The 14,011-nt window shown below is 30.0% G+C and overlaps 1 long non-coding RNA gene across 1 annotated transcript in view; it reads right to left on the bottom strand.

The window, feature by feature from the left end:
* LOC143059015 (uncharacterized) overlaps window positions 1-14,011 on the bottom strand; it is a 62,431-nt gene that overhangs the window by 28,445 nt on the left and 19,975 nt on the right. The gene's annotated exons all lie outside the window — the stretch shown is intronic.

Below are 14,011 nucleotides of genomic sequence, written 5' to 3'. Positions count from 1 at the left end.
CAACAGAAACACTGAAGTGCAACAAAAACCAAAACGACAATGCAACACACACAGAAACGAACTATAAGATAACAACTGCCATTTGCCTGACTTGGTACAGGACATTTAAAAAAACCAATATACTCTGTTTTACGTATATTGCGAAGATACAGTATTTCAATTACACGTGATGCTTTGCACGTTAACACTACAGTACTTGCAACCTTAGGCGTTACTGTTTGACGTGAACTTGACTGATCGGTGAATGATCGGTGACGGATGTTTGACTGATCGATGAGTGATCGGTGATCGGTGACCCATAGGATCCGTCAGATAAATCAAATAACCTATGTGAGAGTTACCCTGACAACTGTCACCGATCGATCAGTAAATTAAATTTATGCACGGATCGGACGGATACGTATATATTTAAAATTCTTATGTAAACCGAACTCCACAGTGTTTACAATCGATGAACGCGGACCTCTACGAAGACACCTTAATTTACACGTTATAATTTGTAATAAAATTAGTTGCAATACAAAAGTAAAAATAGTTTAACAGAATAAGATGCTTAGAGCGTTAAATTGTTTGTGTTGATTAATATTTTCGTATTAAATATTATAAACATCAGAGACATATAATACATAATTGTATTGTATGTCTCTGTTAACATGAACTTATTTCTACGAAAATGGTTATTGTTGACCGCCATTGGATTTTTGACCTTTTAATAGTTTAGAATAGGTTGGTTTTTCATGAAATTTAAAGAATGTCAAAGAAATGATATTAAAAGTTTGTTCCCATTGTTTAGAATTACCAAAATTAATATTCTTTTTATCAAATATTGTACTATTTTATTTGCAATCAGTTATTTTTACCATCTTGAGACAAGTCTTCTAATTAGAATTGAAATATAATGAGAATTAAAATACTTAAACTTTTATTTTTGTGGAATAAGAATGCAGTTATTGATTTATTTTGATGCAAATTATTAGCCATCATATGATTTCAGTACTTTTTGTACAAAGTCATCAGGATTGGCTGTTCTTCATAAAACATGCCTACTTTAAGGAAAAAGATATTAAATTTTTGTACGCGTTACCTAAAATGCAAATATTTCTTCATTTTACTGAAAATTATTGACCGCCATTGGATTTTGTACTTTTTATAGTTTAGAATAGTTTTTTTGTTCATAAATTTAAAGATGTCAGAGAAATCATACTAAAATTTTGTTCGCATTGTTTAAAATAATCAAAATTATTCTTCTTTTGATCAAAAATGATACTATTTTATTTGAAATCAGTTATTTTTACCATCTTGAGACAAGTCTTCTAATCAGAATTGAGATATAGTGAGAATTAAAATACTTAAACTTTTATTTTTATGGAATAAGAATGTCATGAATGTAGTTATTGATTTAGTTTTATACAAATTATTAACCGTCATATGATTTCAGTACTTTTTGTACATCAGGATTGGCTGTTCTTCATAAAATATGCCTACTTTTAGGAAAAAGTTATAAAATTTTTGTACGCGATTCCTAAAATGCAAATATTGTTTCATTTTACTGAAAATTATTGACCCCCATTGGATTTTTTGTACTTTTTATAGTTGAAAATAGTTTTTTTGTTCATAAAATTAAAGGAAGGTCAGAGAAATCATACTGAAATTTTGTTCGCATTGTTTAAAATAATCAAAATTATTCTTCGTTTTATCAAAAATGATACTATTTTATTTGAAATCGGTTATTTTTACCATCTTGAGACAAGTCTTCTAATCAGAATTCAGATATAATGAGAATTAAAATACTTAAACTTTTATTTTTGTGGAATAAGAATGTCATGAATGTAGTTATTGATTTATTTTGATACAAATTATTAAATTATTAAATTTCAGTACTTTTTGTACATCAGGATTGGCTATTCTTAATAAAGTATGCTTACTTTTAGGAAAAAGATATAAAATTTTTGTACGCGTTTCCTAAAATGCAAATATTGTTTCATTTTACTGAAAATTATTGACCGCCATTGGATTTTTATACTTTTTATAGTTCAGAATAGTTTTTTTTCATAAAATCAAAATAATATCAGAAAAATCATACTAAAATTTTGTTCGCATTGTTTAAAATAATCAAAATTATTCTTCTTTTTATCAAAAATGATACTATTTTATTTAAAATCAGTTTTTTTTACCATCTTGAGACAAGTCTTCTAATCAGAATTCAGATATAATAAGAATTAAAATTCTTAAATTTTTATTTTTGTGTAATAAGAATGTAGTTATTGATTTATTTTGATGCATATTATTAACCGTCATATGATTTCAGTACTTTTTGTACATAATGATTGGCTGTTCTTCATAAAAAAATCTTACTTTAAGGAAAAAGATATTAAATTTTTGTACGCGTTTCCTAAAATGCAAATATTGTCTCATTTTACTGAAAATTATTGACCCCCATTGGATTTTTGTACTTTTTATAGTTGAGAATAGTTTTTTTGTTCATAAAATTAAAGGAAGGTCAGAGAAATCATACTAAAATTTTGTTTGCATTGTTTAAAATAATCAAAATTATTCTTCGCTTTATCAAAAATGATACTATGTTATTTGAAATCAGTTATTTTTACCATCTTGAGACAAGTCTTCTAATCAGAATTCAGATATAATGAGAATTAAAATACTTAAACTTTTATTTTTGTGGAATAAGAATGTAGTTATTGATTTATTTTGATACAAATTATTAACCGTCATATGATTTCAGTACTTTTTGTACATCAGGATTGGTTGTTCTTCATAAAATAATCTTACTTTAAGGAAAAAGATATTAAATTTTTGTACGCGTTTCCTAAAATGCAAATATTTCTTCATTTTACAGAAAATTATTGACCGCCATTGGATTTTTGTACTTATTATAGTTGAGAATAGTTTTTTTTCATAAAATTAAAAGAATGGCAGAGAAATCATACTGAAATTTTATTCGCATTGTTAAAAATAACCAAAATTATTCTTCTTTTTATTAAAAATGATACTATTTTATTTGAAATCAGTTATTTTTACCATCTAGAGACAAGTCTTCTAATCAGAATTGAGATATAGTGAGAATTAAAATACTTAAACTTTTATTTATATGGAATAAGAATGTCAGGAATGTAGTTATTGATTTAGTTTTATACAAATTATTAACCGTCATATGATTTCAGTACTTTTTGTACATCAGGATTGGCTGTTCTTCATAAAATATGCCTACTTTTAGGAAAAAGATATAACATTTTTGTACGCGTTTCCTAAAATGCAAATATTGTTTCATTTTACTGAAAATTATTGACCGCCATTGGATTTTTATACTTTTTATAGTTGAGAATAGTTTTTTTTCATAAAATTAAAATAATATCAGAAAAATCATACTAAAATTTTGTTCGCATTGTTTAAAAAAATCAAAATTATTCTTCTTTTTATCAAAAATGATACTATTTTATTTGAAATTAGTTATTTTTACCATCTTGAGACTAGTCTTCTAATTAGAATTGAGATATAATGAGAATTAAAATACTTAAACTTTTATTTTTGTGGAATAAGAATGCAGTTATTGATTTATTTTGATACAAATTATTAACCGTCATATGATTTCAGTACTTTTTGTACATCAGGATTGGTTGTTCTTCATAAAATAATCTTACTTTAAGGAAAAAGATTTTAAATTTTTGTACGCGTTTCCTAAAATGCAAATATTTCTTCATTTTACAGAAAATTATTGACCGCCATTGGATTTTTGTACTTATTATAGTTGAGAATAGTTTTTTTTTCATAAAATTAAAAGAATGGCAGAGAAATCATACTGAAATTTTATTCGCATTGTTAAAAATAACCAGAATTATTCTTGTTTTTATTAAAGATAATACTATTTTATTTGAAATCAGTTATTTTTACCATCTAGAGACAAGTCTTCTAATCAGAATTGAGATATAGTGAGAATTAAAATACTGAAACTTTTATTTATATGGAATAAGAATGTCAGGAATGTAGTTATTGATTTAGTTTTATACAAATTATTAACCGTCATATGATTTCAGTACTGTTTGTACATCTGGATTGGCTGTTCTTCATAAAATATGCTTACTTTTAGGAAAAAGATATAAAATTTTTGTACGCGTTTCCTTAAATGCAAATATTGTTTCATTTTACTGAAAATTATTGACTGCCATTGGATTTTTGTACTTTTTATATTTAAGAATAGTTTTTTTTTCATAAATTAAAAGAATATCAGAAAAATCATACTAAAATTTTGTTCGCATTGTTTAAAATAATCAAAATTATTCTTCTTTTTATAAAAAATGATACTATTTTATTGACAATCAGTTATTTTTACCATCTTGAGACAAGTCTGCTTATTAGAATTGAGATGTAATGAGACTTAAAATACTTAAAATAAATGATTGCATTACTTTTTGTCCATCAGGATTGGTTGTTCTTCATAATTTATGTTTACTTTAAGGAAAGAGATATTATTTTTTTGCACGTGTTGGCAAAAATGCAAATATTTCTTCTCATATTGGAAAATATTGTAATTTCAATTGCAATCAGTTGTTATAAATGATTTTTTATTAAAAAAAAGACTATCAGAAAAATATAATGTAATGTTGTTTGCATTGTTTAAAATTATTTCTATTTCTTGTTAAAAAATACAGCAGTTATTTTTGTAATTTGTTATTTTAAATGCTTCGATTGTGACGAGAATATAGAAAGTCCGTGATTATGATAAGTTTTTTTTTTAAGAATTTTATGAAATAAAAATCGCGATGTAGACACCGTTTTAGAACTCGCCGGTTTTGAAAATATATAACCTAAATAAAACGAAAAAGACCATTCTTTAATGATGATATTTTAATTTAGGTTTTATCTGTACATTTCTTTTCATTTCAATTCATAAAACTTTGCTAAATACTTAATAAACAAAATGTATCATTGAACGTTCGATTTTCAAGAGTCGCCATTTTAATTAGATTAAACGAAACTAAGATTCCGTAATTTGTATTAGTTTATCATGTGACGTATTAAAGTTCAATCCGTCATCAAGGTCGATCGGTACTATCCGTCCGATCAGTCCGATCAGTCAATCACTTTTACTATAAGTCTGACGGATTGCTGACGTGAGTTTGACGCGAACTGGACTGATCGGTGACTGATCGATGACCGCTGACTGATCGCTGAAATAGTAACGCCTAAGGTTGCAAGTACTGTATACGGATTGTTTATTTTTATCGAAAATGAATATTTCTATTCTTTTATAATAATTTCCTGATATATAAATACAAAAGTAGCATTATGATAGGTTGCATACTTATGAACTTCAGAGGAGTAACATTTTACATATACTGGTTAAACTTGGATTGCAAACTTGAGAATCATGTATTGTTTCATTAAAACAATCTTAATTATAAACTCAATTAAATATTGTATACAAATGTATCTTTTCATGTCTCTCTTTATTACGAGAAAAAGGACCGATACTGAATAAAGTTAATGCAAGATAACGTTAATTTCACGACGTTGTCGTGAGATTCTGATGTTAAATATATGTACCCGTCAAAACTTTGAAATGGCAAAATATTTTAAGGAAAAAAGTAGAGAAAAACGTTTTTTTGTATTCAAATTGTATGACTATAAGCAAAATTGTTTTGAAGAAAATTCAAATTGAGTTTTTTTTTTGTATAAGGTCGATTTCTATCCGACGCGGCTCATATGTCGGTCTGTCGGCTCATAAGTAACATATTGTCTTTGTCTTAAATTTTTAAATGTTCGATATTTTTTGTTATTTTATTTTCTTCTTATGTTCTTACATACAGCCGATTAGCATAATCCATAATATTGTTTTATGTTTAAGTACTTAAATGAAGGCAACAGTAGTATATCGCTGTTCGAAAGTCATAAATCGATCTAAAGAAAACAAATCCGGGTTACAAACTAAAACTGTGATAAACATATCAACTTTATGAGGAAATCAACAAAACAACAGAAACACTGATGGACTTTAAGAAACAGAACACACATTTTTAGAATGTGTTTTACCAAATCATGTTTGATCATAATAGAACTACTATTCATTTTTACCGTGCTCCTTTATTTTTAGAAAACAAATCATCAAATGACTTACATGTAATCTAATGCATCCTGGGTTATATTTTCAAAAGTGTACACCAAAACATCGGGATTGGTTAAAAAATGTCATAAACAATAGAATTTAACCAATGACGTGACGTAATATTCATTTTGGGGTACGAACAATTAAATTACCCATAGTCCTTTAGATTTCGAAACAGCCAATTGAATATACCAGATTATAAAAGTTACACGAATTTTCAAAGCAAAATTTGAAACCCTTTATTTAGGGTTTAATTTCTTAAAAAAAAATGTTCAATCCATACCCACACTCGAATCATTAACAAAATGTTTTATCTCCATATTGTCGAGAATTAGCAATAAAAATATTAATCAAGTCATAATAATATCGCAGGCAGGAAATCATGACCGTGCTGTTTCCAGACAATATCATGTCAGAAACTCAGTCTTACTGTCCTTACAACAACGGTACTAGCAGATGAGATTTGTTGATGATCATATGTGACTTGATTAACCTGTAGTGACAACAATTTGTGCAAGTCATTAGAAAGACATATTCATGGTCACAACGTCAACTACTAATTTAGTCGCCAAATGTCATTACAGACCGACTAATGCTAAAAAAATCTTTCCAATATACTGAAATGCCTGTAAAAAAATCGTCTGCATAAAATAAACATTTATAAGTACTAAAATTTCTACCGAATCATTGACAAAACACATTGTAATGTATGGGACAGAGGCAACATCAAAACACTCAAAACATGCCTAACAAATTTTATTTACCTCTCTGACAATAATTTTGTCATTCGTTACATACAGTCATCAGTGGCGGATCCGGGGGGGGGGGGTTCCGGGGATGCGCACCCCCCTTCATTTTTGCCGATCAATGCATTTGTATCGGGACATATGTTTTGCACCCCCCTGCACCCCCCCTTTGCCCTGGGTTAGCATCCCCCCTTTCGAAAATTCCTGCATCCGCCCCTGGTCATTGCCTCAAACGGTGATAAATCCATTGATAGGGGTAAACCAGGGTTTGGATGCATACCACACGATTTGAACATTAAATGACGGCAAACGTTTTGTAAGACATCAAAGAAATGAATAGAATTTATGTTTAAACATTTTGTTTACAAAATTTGCATATTCGAAATGGGAATAAAAAAAATATCTAGTGTTGTGATCTTAAAGTCCGTCAATATACTAATACTCTAACTAAAAATATCTGTTTTACGAAATAAGTCACAATAACATTCATTGTTTCCCTTATTAATTTGCATATCTGTTCATACATCATGTGTAAAATCTACCAAAATTTTACCATAATTAATCATGATATTTTCTGCTGAAAGTATTTGCTCTGGTAATTTTTGGATTATCTATGATTGTGGCTCAAGGGAAAAACTATTTGATATAATTATGTATACTTGTAGAAATGTATAGGTGATAAACAAAGGCAACACTACTACATGTATACCGCTGTTCAAAAGTCATAAATCGATTCAGAAAACAAACAATTCCGGATAAAAAACTAAAAACGAGGGAAACTAAGTAATAAACATATTTGTGAGCAGAAGTTAAAAGTAATAATGGTTCATAATATGCATTGGCATTATGTAAACTGACCGTTTGTTCAATGGCAGAATACTAGGAGTGGAGTGTATACAGTTATGAAGTTGTTTGACGAAATTAATTAATTGATTGATTGATTGAAAATATCAAGAGCACTATTTTGTATCAGAGTAGGGTTACTTTTGTATGCGTTTTGAATTGGTGTTCTGACACCTTCATGTTAGTAAATTGATAACATAGTTAACATACAAATAGGTAAGAATATAGAGTTTATGGATGTTCGCCTTTGTGTTTTAAAATGACAAGCTGTTTGTAACACTGGTATTAATTGATAGTGTATGAATAACTGAACTTTAAAAAATGTAGAAAAAATTAAAAAGTCAATTGTTCATGAACAATTGAATGGTCTTTCCTTTTTTTTCTTTTATTAATTGCCTTCTTAGTTAAAAAATAGATGGTTTCTAAGGACTTTTATGTTCATAAGTGGTTGCTTAGGGCAAAAATCATTCCTAAGGATAAATATATTAAAATAAGTTATTAAAAATGTCATATGTACTATTCATAGTTTTTAAAGTTAAAAAAATAAGTGATTGCTAAGGACTTGTATGTCGTTGCTAGGGACAAAAATGTCATTTCAAGTAATAAAAATGTCATATTTATATTATTCATAGCCTTCTAAGTTCAAAAATATATGGTTGCTATGGTGTTTTTGTCGTTGCTAGGGACTTGACCTCTGACCTTGACCTAACTTTGTAGATCTTATTATGCTGATCATTTTTGCGCTTCAAAGTTTCTTTCTATCTGTAACCACTTTTGAGTTATAAGCAAACAATCATCATTTCGGACCCCAAAAACAGTTTTGGTTCCCTAGTTCCATAACAGTTGGTCCAATGTTTTTCAACCCAACATAACAAATGTAGATCTCGACAAGATATTTTCTCCGTTACATTTTATCAGCCATCTTTTACGGTTATTTAGTAAATCCGATAACAAGCTAAGGTCAAAATCTAGGTCATGACCTTGACCTTTGACCTTAGGTCAATTTTCATGTTCATGTGAATTGATGATCATTGGTGATGATCCTAGGTGGCTACAACTTACAGTTTTTGAGTTTTAGTGGCCAACCGACATTTGTTAATTTTCAAAGGGGCATAACCCTACCAATGAGTCATTGAATCTTTTCAATTCAAATGTAACGAAGCACCAGGGTCTGTTCCTGAACAAATTCCACCCTTTGTTTTTTTTCTACCTATTATGGTTATGGAGTTAGAATGATAACAAGTTTTTTGGTGTTAGGGGAGATAACCCCTAGAAACGAAATGTTACGGGGTCGTGACCTCACCACATGATAGCTTTTGGTCAACCGATACTAGATACCTAATATCATTTCAACATGTTGCGTACTTTTTTTGGGAAATTTCGTTAAAGTTTGGCGGAAAGAATAATAATAATAATTAAAATGTCAATTGTTCTTGAACAATTGAGAGGTCTTTCCTTTTGTAATGTAAAATACATGTTCCAATAGACGTAGAATGTACTGAAAAGCTTTAAAACACACTGAAAATCCTTTAAATTAGGTCAAAAACACATAATTCGCTATATAGGACATGACCTTGACCTTTGACCTTTTGACCTTTGTCAAGGTCATTAGTCCCCAATGTCATTGCTGAAGACCCCATGGGTCTAGGACCTTTGGTTATATAGTAAAAGCTGATTTTGTCTTTTCAGAAACCTAAATCAGGGGTTATGCCCCTTACAGAAAGGTCAAACCTCTTTGGTCAAAATGTAACAAAGTTGCGCCCAAATAACCCAAACATTTTCCACTATTCAAAACTTCTGTAAGTATAATGGTTTCTGAGATTATCCCATAACAAGGTGTTATGTCAAAGGTCAAGGTCAACATACACATTTGACCTTGAGGTATTTTTCAAAGTCACATGAATTGATGATGAATGGTGAAGATCCTAGGTGTCTACGACTTACGGTTTCTGAGTTTTGGTGGCCAACCGACACCGGTTAATTTTCATAGGGGCATAACCCTACCAATGAGTCGTTGAATATTTTCGATCCAAATGTAACGAAGAACCGGGGTCTGGTCCTGAACAAATTTCACCCTTTGTTTTTTTTCTACCTATTACGGTTACGGTGTTGGAAAGATAACAAGGTTTTTGGGTTTCGGAGGGATTACTCCGAACCGACAAAATATTTCGACTAACAGGGTGAGTTCTGGATAGGTATTCATGACACCGATACAAAGTGTGAACATGAAAGCGACAAGTCTTACGGTTAAGGCTGCTAACTTCGTCAAAGTTTGGCGGAAAAAGAATAATAATAATAATTAAAAACCAATCGTTCAGAGAACCATTGATGGTCTTTCCACCAGTTAAGACCTTTTTTATATTAAAATATTAAAATTTGGTTTAAAATGTCAATTTTAGCGCCAAATGACAGCTTATTGAACGCTTATTAAAAAAATATATGGTTTCTATAAAAAAAATATATCGAAAAGGGAGATTATCTTTTACTTCCGGTTCAAAAAGTTTACTTCCAGTATTGTTTGATAGTTTACTTGACACTGATTCCAAAAATATATGGTTCTATATACTTTTACTTTGATTTAGTACAAAAAATAGCTACTTCCGGTTTACAAAAGGTCACTTCCGGTTGTGATTTTTAAGGTCACATTGCTTACAAATTAATGCAAAAAGTCCCATGGCTTTATCATGTGTACATATGAGGTAAAAGCAAAGGTCAAAATCTAGAACGTTTAATTAGCATATGACCTTGAGCTCAATTTCAAGGTTATAAACCAAGGACCTCAAATCAAAAGACTCTAGTCCTCTACTTTATATTGTTAATGAGTTATATTACCATACGTATGATATTAGATATAAAAATGGGGAAAACTCGCGTCAAATGTCTACGTACCCTTTCAACTAAAATTTATGTGTTACGACATGTCGTAACTAACAATTGTGTGAAAATATTTTGTCGATATCTTGTATGATTACTGAAAATAAGAGATAACAAGCCAAAATCAAAATTTTAATCATGACCTTGACCTTTGACCTTGACCTCATTTTAATTTTTTTGGACCAAGGACCTCAAATCAAAAGACCCTAGGCCTCTACCACTTATGGTTTTCCAGTTAAAAATGCATATCACTTATATCAAATATAAAAGGGGAAATAACTCTCATATGGAGTCTCCGGATAGCTTCGGTCAAAATGAATCAAATTATCCTGAGAAAATAACGAGCAATTTGGTAAAATAAATTTGTCGGTTTCTTATACGGTTGCGAAGATTAAGCGATAACAAGAAAAACAGTGTTTGGGGAGATAACTCTTACATGGATAAGATTTTGGTTACGAGCTGTCAGTTTCAAAAGCGTATTAATTGTTCGATATCATATACCATATATCTAAGCGACATCTTGCGAAACAAAAAAACTGCGAAGGAAAGAAAATTAGGCGGAAGAAAAAAAATGATAATAATCAGAAGAAAACCAATAGGTCTTTCCACGAAAAAGTGGAAAGACCTAATAAACAGAAGAAATACAGTAAGGTCTTTCCCTTTTGAAAAAGGAAAGACCTTAATAATAATAAATATAAATCAATTGCTTTTAAAAAGCAATTGTAAACGGTCTTTCCCCACTTAGAAACATGATTGTTTGTTATGTGTGTGTGTGTGTGTTTGTTTGTTTGTTTGTTTGTTTGTTTGTTTCTGTAAGGGGTCTATATTATTCCGGGGAAGTTTCATGTTTAGTTCGGAAAGTTTTTATTTTATTTCAGGTCCAGCGTGCGACTTCTCGCGCCAGATTGAGGAGACATCACGTGACGCGGGTTTATAATAACGAAAACTTTATTCCTTTTTAGGTGGGGACGTTGAACAGACAACATGTATAGAGACTGAATGTACACAATGTAATTTCTTTTGTCATTGTAGGAGGAAATTGACATTTTGATCACAATTCACCAGCAGTGCATGTTTTGGATTTAATTGATCCGGTGTAACTTTAATACACATTTAAGGATTATTTTCTGATAATGTACATTTTTCAGCACCTGTTTGTAACACAGATTAGTATTTCAATCTAGGAGCGGACATTTTATTGCAAGATTTCACTGAGATTTACGGACCTGGCAAGCGATTTTTACGGCATTGCAATTTCTTTTCTCTAGGAAAGGTCTTGAGAGATATCTGCACCACGTTGTTTTATAAACTTTTAGTACATGTATGCCCTGCTGAATGCAAATTTTTGGGTCGATTGGACTTGTAGTTTCAGAGTTTAACTGATAACAAACATGTGGATTTTTTTTCAGAAGAGATGTAAGAACAATATTAAAAACCAATTGTTTAGAGAACCATTGATGGTCTTTCCACCAGTAATGATTTTTTTTATATGAAAATATTAAAATTTGGTTTTAAATGTCAATTTCAGCGTCAAATGACAACTTATTGTACGCTGATTACAAAAATATAAAGTTTATATACAAAAAGATATAAATAAGGGAGATAATTTTCTACTTCCCGTTCAAAATATGTTTCTTCCGGTACTGTCCTATAGATTACTCGACGCTGATTCCAAAAATATATGGTTTTACATACTTTTACAATAATTTATTACAAAAATTAGCTACTTCGGGTTTGCAAAAGGTCACTTCCGGTTAGCTTTTTCAACGTCATATTGCTTGCAACCTAATGCAAAAAGTCTAATAGCTTTAACATGAATACATATGAGATAAAAGCAAAGGTCAAAATCTTGAATGTTAAATTAACATATGACCTTGAGCTCAATTTCAAGGTCATAAACCAAGGACCTCAAATCAAAAGACTCTAGGTCTTTACTTTATATTGTTAATGAGTTATATTACCATACGACTGATATTAGATATAAAAGGGGGGAAAACTAACATCAAATGTTTACGTACCCTTTTGACTAAAATTTATGTGTAACTACATGTCGCGACTAACAATTGTGTGAAAATATTTTGTCGATATCTTATAAGATTTCTAAAAATGGGCGATAACAAGCCAAAGTCAAAATTTTGAACATGACCTTGACCTTTGACCTTGACCTCATTTTCATTTTTTTGAACCAAGGACCTCAAATCAAAAGACCCTAGGCCTATGTCACTTATCGTTCACCAGTTAGAAATGCAAATCAGTTATATCATATACAAAAGGGGGATAACTCTCATATGGAGTCTCCGGATAGCTTCGACTAAACTTATTCATTTCATCCTGAGGATATAACGAGCAATTTGGTAAAATAAATTTGTCGGTTTCTTATATGGTTGCGACATATAAGTGATAACAAGAAAAACAGTGTTCGGGGAGATAACTCTTATATGGAAAAGATTTTAGTTACGCGGTATCAGTTTCAAAAGCGTATTAACTCTTCGATATCATATACAAAATATCTAAGTGACATCTTGTGAAACAAAAAGTTAGCGAAGGAAAGAAAATTAGGCGGAAAAAAAAATAATAATCAGAAGAAAACCAATAGGTCTTTCCACGGAAAAGTGGAAAGACCTAATAATCAGAAGAAATACAGTAAGGTCTTTCCTTATAGAAAAAGGAAAGACCTTAATGATATTTACGTGTTCTTGTTTTTGCAATATAATCAATTGAATTTATTGGATATTACGCTCTCTAGATTTTCCATACTTTTAACATTTGAAGATTTATTCTTTTAAAATTAGGACAAAATAAAGTAAAAGAGTTATAATATTAAAAACAAATAAACAATACAGGTCCTACATGTATAACACCAGAGGATTCCGAATATTTGGCAAAAAAAATCAAAAACAAGAGGAGAGAACATACTTATATCATTTACCTGAAATACAACTTATCGCTGTCTCGTCATTGTCACAATCATTTTCACCGTCACATTGCCAATGAGTGGGAATACATGTGTTGTCCGAACAGCTAAATTCCCATTCTTCGCATGCACCTACAAGAACAACCAAATTATTTCATTGACATAGTATTATGATTTTATGACTACAAATTCACTAATAATTTTGATGATTTTTAAATTGTTTTTTTTCTTTGATGTTACTGACTGTCATCACAACTCGATTGCTTTTCGAAAAAAAAAAGACTTGATAATCCTTGGGGCCAAGGTTGAGTGATTACTGAACGTTGTGTTGTATGAATAAACGATACGAAAATTTCATTTAGTTGGCTAATGGTACATTATCACACCTCGCGTATATTATGACGTTATGATTGGTTTAACGTAGTCACGTGATAAGTGATAAGGACAATACGTTGAATTGGTTTTCTTATCATACTAAGAATTTGTGTTGAGAATTTTTTATTTAAATAAAAGATT

Source organism: Mytilus galloprovincialis, chromosome 14, assembly GCF_965363235.1.
Source record: "Mytilus galloprovincialis chromosome 14, xbMytGall1.hap1.1, whole genome shotgun sequence".
NCBI lineage: Eukaryota > Metazoa > Mollusca > Bivalvia > Mytilida > Mytilidae > Mytilus > Mytilus galloprovincialis.
Note: the sequence above shows the minus strand (reverse complement) of the source record. Positions and strands in the feature narration are given on the sequence as shown.